The sequence below is a fragment of the Sarcophilus harrisii genome, chromosome 1 (genome assembly GCF_902635505.1).
Source record: "Sarcophilus harrisii chromosome 1, mSarHar1.11, whole genome shotgun sequence".
In the NCBI taxonomy this organism is placed as follows: domain Eukaryota; kingdom Metazoa; phylum Chordata; class Mammalia; order Dasyuromorphia; family Dasyuridae; genus Sarcophilus; species Sarcophilus harrisii.
The window spans coordinates 31,690,885-31,698,495 of record NC_045426.1 but is presented as its reverse complement, the minus strand read 5'-3'; positions in this window follow the sequence as shown (position 1 = coordinate 31,698,495).

Here is a 7,611-nt window from a genome sequence, read left to right as displayed (position 1 = left end):
TAATCCCGGAGAGTATAAAAAGAGGCAAAAGATTGTCTCTGGAGTTCAAGGAGGAGCTCAAACTTTAAGGAGGGAGAAGATAAGAAAAGAACTGCATACAAACAAGTTCTATGCAAGATGAATGCAAAGGAAATAATAATTTTTTTTAAGTGCTAGAATTAAGAGGATTAGGAAAGGCTTCTTATACAAGGTGGGGTTTTAGTTGGGATAGCCAGGGAAGTCAGGAGGTAGAGATATGGAGAGAGAGCATGGATATAGCTAGAAAGAATGGCCAGGAGCTGAGAAATAAAGTGTTTTGTTGGTGGAACAGCCAGAAGGTGGGAATCACAGGATCTAGGACCACCTGGCAGGGAGTCAAATGTAAGACAACTGGAAATGTTGGAGGGAGCTAGATTATGAATAGAACACAATAATCTAGATGTATGTCTAGAGGAAAGTACACTTTGTTTCTCTCAACAGAACTCAAGATTATATTACCATTTTGACTGTCACAACATATTGCTTACTCATATTAAGCTTGTTTTATGTTTGTTTTAGAAAAAACTTCTCTCCAACTTTTATGCCTTTCCCATCTTCCAATCATGAAGTTGATCTTTTGCACCCAAATTTAAGATTTTACATTTACATCCTATTGAATTACATTTTGTTGGAGTCGTCAGATGACCTAGACTGTTAAAATCTTACTGGATCTTATTTTATACAAGTATGTTATAACTATACCTTCCAGTTCTATGTTATCTGAATGCCATTTGTAATAATAAAAAAAAAATCTGAGTCACTGATAAAAATGTAAAATAGCATAGGGCCAGGATAGACTCTAGAGACCCTTCATAGGAGATATTATGACAAGTGAACATTGACTTTTGCATCTAGCCATTCCATCTGCTCCATATCTCTACATTCTTTTTGCACAAAAAATAGTATGAGATAATTTATCAAAATTTTCTTTGAAAAACAAGTTTACCATATCCCCAGAATTCCAAATTAGTAATTCCAGCAAAAAGGGAAATTTGATTATTCTGGAATGATTTTCTTGGTAAGATCATGGTGGTGCTTTTTAATGATATCTCTTTCCGGATGTTTACTAAACATCTCTTTAATAATAATCAAGTCTAAAATTTCCCAATAATTAGAGTCAAGTCCACTGGCCAATATTTTGTGTAGTAATTTTTTTTTTCCTTTTTGTTTTATCCAAGCCACATTTGAGAAATGTTTTTTTACTTTTTCTTTGGGGCTAGGGTGCTTATATTAGTATTTATTGGATCTCTCTCTCTTGTAATGACATCCCAGTTTCTCCCTTTTTGCTATTGGGTAAGATGTTCTAAAAAGCTTTGGAGTCAACATTGTGAACTTAATTGATTCTTTGATAATTTGCCAACTCTCTGGACAAAGGATCATTAATTTCTTGGGTCAATGATAAAGAGTGAAGAGGGCCTTAATATTTGTCAAGACAGAGCCAGACATCTTGGAAATGTTAGTAGGTAAAGTACATCTAAATAAGAAATGCTGGATAAATCAGTGAAGATCAATCCTCACTACCAAAGAAACAAATTAAGTAACAGTAATCTCCTAATAATGGATCGAGAACATTCTCTTTTGAAGAATAATAAAAACTGAATCCTTTCCCAAGTGGGAATTTATGTTGTCCTTGTTTGATCAGTTAAGGGTGACCTGGGGAATGAGAATTAGGTTCCCTAGTATCCATCCCACTGCTTTTCCTAATAGTAATACCTTCAATGAGAGGTATAGGGGACAGATCCTATTCATATCCCCTAGTGGAGAGGCAGAGTATATTGAATAACAGACCGGCTTTGAAATCAGAAAGATTCGAGTTCAAATCCCACTCTTGGTGCTACAAGAGAATCTCCAAGACAGAGATTTCTAACCTGGACCCTTGGCAGTCTGTTGAAATCTCTTCTAAGTGTAATATTTTAAAATAATTAAAAGAAATGTTAAAAATTCACTTAGAAGGTGGTGAAAATAAAAATGTGACTTTTTTCCCCCCCTCCTTACTTTATAGACCCCTTGAAAATGACACCTGGTAAGAATCCCTGATCTAAAAGTAACCATCACTAATCTCATTAGTGGAGGAAATTTCCACAATAGGAGTTCCTCATGATGGAAGCCACAGTCCTAGATAAGCTCTCCTCCCAAATGCCCCCAGGAAGAATGGGTTGAAGAAGGGACAGTATTCCAATTCTTTTTTATTTGAAGTGAAGAGTAAAAACATAAAACATTGGCATGGGGAAGTATATTTTCATCTTCTAATGGCATTCTGGGGAAATTCAGTTTAGATTGCATTTTTCTCTCCCTTTCCAGTATCTTCCACAGGAGGGAATGACAGTTTGCATTTTGGATTAGCCCACCTGCCTTGCTTTGGTCTGTTCTGCCTCCAGCCCCCGCAGAGGGTCCAGCTGGGCTGCCAGGGTTGGCCAACTCACAAGATCAAGTTACAGTCAAGGCAAGAAACCACTGGCTGACTGATGATATTTGAAACTTAAAAAAAAAAAAAAAAAAGGAAAAAAAAAGTTCTCTCCTCATTGCTGATACAAAAGGGCCCTGCATAGCATTGTTGTGTATTTTGTCTCCAGGAAGGGTTTGGTCCCTTATTCCCATGGTATCTGTTGCAAAGACAGGATAAGAAATAAACTTTCTATTGACCAACTTGCAGGACAGTAAAAGTAAAGGCCCTTCCAAGTAAAGATTCAGTCTTATTCTATTTTAAAGAATACAAGTGGGAAGGAGGAAGGGAACATTAACCAAATTCCAGAGTGTGAATGATAGTGGGACACAAATTAAATCTCTCTTGCTGAAACATTGTCTTGTTTTATTTATTCAGCACAGGGTACACAAGCTACATTCCCATTCATTTTCTGTCGTGGCGTAGCATGCAGGCCAGATGTAGCCTAGACACATGGGCAGGAGCAGTTTTTATTTGATGTGCATTGTCTCATTGCATTTTAATTACATTCACCCTTTGGTGACTAAGCACGAGCAGAATATTAATGTCCCTCAAAAGGTTCCAAAAGAGTAGGGGAAAAAAATCAGTAATCTCCCAATCCTTTCTGTTTTCCTAAAAGATTAATTTGACTAAGATCCTAAGACCTACTAATAAATTCCTGGTTTGTCCCTTTAAAAAAAAAAAACCCAAAAGACACTGCATTTTTAGTATTTACAAATTTTAGGCTTTTGGAACAGTGCCATGAAATATGTATTTTGTTTCTTGGCAGCTCCCTCAGGAGAATTACACAATTGACTTCTGTATAAACGTAAACAACAAAGGCGCGAGTAAAAGAATAAAGCAGGGGGTGATCACAAAAAATTTCTCCAATTTTCTGTAAGCAATGAAGCCCCAATCCCTTCCAATTTCAGAAGAGAATCCCATTGTATTTTCCTAACACAGGTTTTCATGTGTATTTTTGCGTTATATGGTTGCACCCTCTAAACCCAGGAGTAGAGGAATAGGAAAGACTTCCCCTCCTTTGCTTTCTTCTTTAACTCCTGGATGTCTGCTTAAGCTTCTTGGAAGATGGTGAGTATTCAAATCATCAGCCTATTCCTCATGGAGAAAGATCATCATCTCTATACTTGAGTCAATTGCCCATTATCCTGTTACCAGACCACAATGAGATACTTTACATTTAAGACATGTTCTTTTTCAGAAAAGAGGCAATTAGTAGAGTAATTCTACACAAATTATGTGACAAGTTCTATTATGGGGATATTGACAGAAAAAAAATAGCAAAATGCTTCGAAGAATGCCTTTGTTCCAACAGCAGGTCCCATTTTGTAGGAGCACATCCCACTGGGATTTTCTCACAGCTTTCTTCCTGAGATGAAATATTTGTTATAGGAAGGCGGCAGTGTTCATGCATCCATTTCTTCATGTTGTGAACTTGTTTAAAATACTTTAATAAGTTTCATAAATCTAATTCTTTTCCCAAAGAATTACCTCAAAACTTTTGCTCCACCTTTACTTGTTTCCCAGGGTTATTGCCAAGTCGGAGACTAGATAACATGAAACACTTTTGAAAACTTTAAACCATATTAAAATGTCAATACAAGGTGTTATTTCATTTCAGAGGAGTAACTGAAAAACAAAGCACTCCCTTCTCTCAGTCTATTGTTAGCTACTAATAAGTGCCCAGATGGGAAATTTCAGGCTTCCCTGGGAGAAAACCAGCCAAGAAACACCTCCATTTAAAAGAAGATGGAAAAGATGAGAAAGGTTGACTGTTGGGAGATCTTTGGCTCATATTGGTGAGACTCAACCTCAGTGATTTTCTTGTTCGGGTATTATTTAATCCATCCAAAAAAATTCTGGGAAGATTTCAACTCTCTCCCTTCCCGAGAATATCTGTGCCAGTTAACATTCCCCAGCTTCTGTCAGTTGGAGCAAGTTTGGCTAGCCAAAGCAGAGTAGTTTCAGCTCCCTTTGCTACAAAAACGGGAGGCCTAGAAAGCTGTAGTTCAGTAGGATAAAAAAAAGTCCCAGAAGTCTCTGTCTGCTGCTCTCCATTTCAAATCTTTCCTTTATGAAGCTAAGTTTCCATTCAGGCTTCATTCCATTGACAACACTTAATTAACTGCCATATCCTGTCTGGCATAAATCTACAATGCTCATGATAGAACACAAAGACTAACATCAATTTCCTTTGTAAAATGTTTCCCCCCCCCCCCATTTTTTTTTTTTAAAGAATAGCAGGAGATTCTATATCCAGCATCATCAATAGCACCAATGCAAAGAGCATTACAAAATATTAAAAGTGCTTGACAAGTTGGTGCTCTGTGAAATACTAAAAATATATCACATTTAAAACAACATTCTAGTTCTTCAAAGGAAATGCAAACACTCTTCATAACACACTTAACAAAAGCAAAGACAACTCACATTCTTTGCTACTCCTACAATAGTTATTTGAATAGATTTGTCCATTCCTTGAAATCCCAAAATGGCATTTCAATATAAATCTGATTGTTATTATTTTTTTATCAGATCTTGATTTTTCCACATTAATAGGATGAAAACAACATGAATAGTTCAAAAGCAATTTAATTATCTTTGGGTTGGAGAGGTTTTTTCGTACTTTTCTAAAGCTATGGGTATGTCTAACTTCCGGATGTCAGAATAAAAGAAAGCCGCACTGGGAAGACCTGACTCAGCGAACTCTGGAAACGGCCCTGTTTTCTAGCATTTCAACTCTCATTTGTTTTCTGTCATCTATTTTCAGGATCACTTAAAGCATCAGGCTAAGGAAGAAGACACTACAACATTCTCCCAAAAGTGTGGATGGCAATCAAATGTAGACTGATGCAGAACAAATGGATCATAAGTCTAGTGCTGGAACGACCCTTAGTGGCCACTTAATCCTACCCCTACATTTTAGAGGAAGGGAAACTGAGATCTGGAGAGCCAGGATTCAGACTCAGATTCTCTGCCTCCAAGTAGCCTGCTCTTTCTCAAATAGTTTTTCAGCCAATAGCTATAAATACGAAGTCAAGAATAATAATTTTAAAGCAATAATGATTATAGAACATTTTCCCAAACCCCACCCTTAGGGAGAAGCTTAAGTGAGAGACTTAATATAATCATAAACATTCTTTTTTTAAAAAATGGTAATCAACTTCTCTTTATTGCCCTGCCCCTAAATGTAAGCATATGATAAAAAGCATATGAAAATATGCTATTTTAGGATCACACAAATCTCAGAGGTCATCTAGAACAAACCATTTATTTTCCAGATGAGAAAACCAACGACCACACACATATAATAAGTAGCAGATTAGGGATAGTGAATAAATCTTTGATAGTGGTAAGGTAATTCTTAGACAGTCCAATGACTTGGGCAATCAGAAAGTTTACCAGATTAGATCTGGGAGCTCTTTACCTGGATGCCTCTAAGGCTAAATCTGTGCACCCAGCAGCAAAATCATTATAGAACCATAACTTTTGATCGAACCAATCAGCCACCATCTGCTTACCCAACTGTGGGATTGGCAAAGCCTCAGAAGAATTATTCTTGCTCCAATCAAATAGAGCGGAGGCCACAAATGTATACGGGTTTGATTGAAAGGCAGAGTTGGACCTCGCCAGCAATAAATCAGTCCCTAAAGGTGTAGACAGCCTAAGAATAGTCAGTCTGGGATGATTTAGAGGGAATTCTTCCCAAAGACAAAGAGATGGATTTAAGGCCACTTTAAAATTTCTTTGTGCCCAGTGGCATTAAACTAGCTAGTGCATGAGAACCAGACTAAGTCATAAACACCCCAGGTATATCTTTGGTGGCATTTATGCCCATCCCTTATTCTACCAATGACCAAATGGAAATCTTCACGTAAGTTTTTCCATAGGCCAGATAAATAGAACAATTCAATTTTCACCTTGCCTCCCCATTGCCTAGATGTCTTTTTCCCCTGTCCCCTTGGCTGTAAAAAGTAATCAATAATGATTACATTAATGGTCCCTTAGGATAAACAAATCATTCACAATTCATAAACTGCCATTCGAGCCTGGATTTTAAAAGAAAATTAGGTCTAATTTTATTCTATCTCTTTAAAAAATCAAATGAGGAAAATATTGAGAATGGAAAACCATATGAATTCAAAACTAAAATATATCTGGTTCCTAGATAGCTCTCCCCCCCATACACACACACACAATTTTTCCCTCCTTCTTGCTGTCAATCTTTACCATAATGCTAAAATTTCATCATCGATGTAAATGTCAGAACATCTTAGAGGAAAGAGGGAAATTTAAATTAGTTCCTGATGGCTTTTTCACATGAAGAAGCAATATACTAGTTCCATCCCGACAAAATTCTACAGCTACTGTATGTCATAGACTCATTATACCTGTACTCTTAAAAGAACAGTTAAAAGAGAACTTTAAAATCTGCCCTATTTATACATTATGATTAAATAATGAACTTTTCCAAGAGCAGTGGACAGTGAAAAGAGCTCTGGATATGTTCACTGCCTTGTAACTTTGGGCACAGACTCAGTTTAGCCAACTATAAAATGAAAGGGTTAGAGTCCATGATTTTTGTGTTCTTTCCTACATTCCAAGTTACTTTATGTCTTTGTGTCTCAGTTTCCTCATTTGTCAAATGGGGAGATTGGAATAGATGACGTCTCAGGTCCCTTTCTGAGGGGATTATATCTATGATATTCTGAATGACTGAACAGCATACGCGTAAAGTAAAGAGGAAACGAGACTAAGTCTGAATTCTTGGTTTTTAATGTTTTTCCTCCCCTTTTATTGGTGCTATTGAACTGAGAGAAAGCATATAAGGTAATTATGTAATCAAACCAGCCCTTCATTACCTATTAGCTACAGTACTGTTAAATGGTTGCTCCATTTGGGCAACTGACAAAAGTTATAATAAAACTGACAGGTTTAAGCCACTGGAGTCTTCTCTGGGGGAAAAAATGACAAAGGGCAACTCACATTCAATTATCAATGATCCATGCCAGCTCTCAGCTCCATTTGCTCAGTAAGGTGAAGACTAGTCTGCCCAGTTGTTTGTAGTGGATTAGATAGGGTTTTTCACTGGCCATTCATTGGTCCTGAAATTGGGGTTCACAAAAAAACTTTCTGAAGTGCAGCTATCA